The sequence below is a fragment of the Prunus dulcis genome, chromosome 7, assembly GCF_902201215.1.
Source record: "Prunus dulcis chromosome 7, ALMONDv2, whole genome shotgun sequence".
In the NCBI taxonomy this organism is placed as follows: domain Eukaryota; kingdom Viridiplantae; phylum Streptophyta; class Magnoliopsida; order Rosales; family Rosaceae; genus Prunus; species Prunus dulcis.
Genome location: NC_047656.1, coordinates 1275698 through 1277875, shown reverse-complemented (window position 1 = coordinate 1277875; position 2178 = coordinate 1275698). Strand labels below are relative to the sequence as shown.

Sequence of the window (2178 nt, the reverse complement as noted above, 5' to 3'; positions counted from 1 at the left end):
TCGTTAAAAAGGAAAAATATGACACATATTAAAAGAAAAAGGCCGCAAGATAGATATACAACGACTACATCTAAAACACTACGCCGTTAAATATAATTTTCACGACAAGAAAAAATATGACGCCTTTAAATACATGAGAAGACGACGTTATTGAAATCTACTACATCTCTTATTTACAAACAACCGTCGTGTTCCACTTCGATTTTTCTAAAAAAGATGACTGGAAATAGTTGTCAGTGTCATTATTTACGACGTATGTATTTATATAGTTGACGTTGAAATGCGAAACAACGTCGGTGGCATTTATATAGTCGACGTTGTATTTATATGTATTCATTACTCCCTCCGCACTTATTAATGTAGACGACGTTGAACTTCTAAACAACGTCGGTTCCAAATAAATGAGAGCCGTATTACAGAACATATAGGCGGCGTTGATTATGATGAGAGCCGTATTACAAATAACGTTGTTTAATTGATATTAGACGGCCGTTATAATGAATTACCGTCGGAATTCATTTCGTTCCTCTTCGTTTATAAAAGAACATGCGACGTGGAAAATGTATGATGACGTCGTATTTTTTAACGTTCAGATTATTTATCTCGTTTTTTAGACGTCGGTATTATGGGATTGGAGTAGTGTTATTTAGAATTACATGGCGGTTCTTAATCCTTCCCCGACGTGATATCCTGAATAATTGCTTCACAATAGCGTCGTGGTTCTTCATTGTTACGTTGCTTTAAGACGTCGGTAAATATGCTGAATAACTGGTTCACCATAACGTCATGTTTTATTTGAACAGACGTTGTTTTTTGTGCAGAATATAATGATGTAATCTGGAACCAGTATTTTTTGCACTGATTGTTTTGTGGCCAAAACCTGTATAATGAAAGTGAAGAAATCACATTACAATATATTACAAAATTAATGTCATACACTGCCAATTACATAAGCATCATTCAATCCATATATTTTCACACCCATCTCGAATATTTTGACCACCTAACTCACCCACCAGTTCATCAAATGTGTCAACATTTGGCATCCCTCTAGTAAATGACTCACACTCAATTATCACATCACCTAAGACTTCATCACCAATAACATCATTATATTCTCTATTAGGCATTGATAACACTACCGACCAACCACGATGCATCGGGTCGTCAACAAAAAAATATTTGTTTGACTTGAGAAGCAAAAACAAATTGGTCATTCCTATGTCCAATTTTACTCAAATCTACAAGGGTAAATCCAAGTTCGTCGACTACAAGACCAGAACTATCTATCCAATCACACCTAAAGGCTGGGATTGTAAACTTTTGGTAGTCAAGGTCCCAAATTTCTTGAATGACACCATAGAAACCCATATTTGAGAGAATTGGTTTTTTATCCTTGGCACTAGCAACTTGCATGGTATGTGCAAGTAAATAAACTCCACTATTTTGAGTTGTCCGCACATCATCTTGTGCCTTGATATTGAATTTAATACCTTTAATAAGATAGCTCCTATATAATGGCATTGCCATGTTTGGACTAGCTGCTAGCCACCTTAAATTTTCTGATACGCCATGATTGTCTTCCTCAAGTTCACTTTGAACCTGCAAATTAATCATATCTTAATTCAATCTAACATAGAAATAAGAAGAAAATTAAAAGAGAAATATGTTATTCAACAACATATACCTTGAAGCGTAGCCATTGAATGAAAGTGCTATTGTGCTTATCCTGCAACCACTTTGTTCTCTTTCTAAATTTTGGATAAGCAGTCTTGATGTGGATCATATGTTACCTACATGATACGAAAAATTCAAGCATTACGGTCCCAAATATATAAGATAAACATAAGAAATAATTTAAAATGAAAACTTAAAGAATAAAACTCATACTACTCGATATAAGGTAGGACTTCCTCCGTATTCTCCAAGACATATAGATGTGCTTGATTCAACAGGTCCTGATCAACTACGCTCACTGTGCAACCTGATAATGGCTTTGAAACTCCCATCTTTTGGTTTGAAGGCACTCCAACTGTACTAACATCAGATAAATGCTGAGTACAAAACTCTACCGCTTCTTCAGCTATATACTGCTCAGCAATGCAACCTTCGGGACGAGTACGATTCTGAACATACCCCTTCAGCACTTTCATATATCTTTCAAACGGATACATCCAC

At 35.5% G+C, this 2178-nt stretch overlaps 1 pseudogene; it reads right to left on the bottom strand.

Annotated features, from left to right (window-relative positions):
• The window catches only part of LOC117633993, a 5404-nt pseudogene that overhangs the window by 3025 nt on the left and 201 nt on the right, over positions 1-2178 (bottom strand).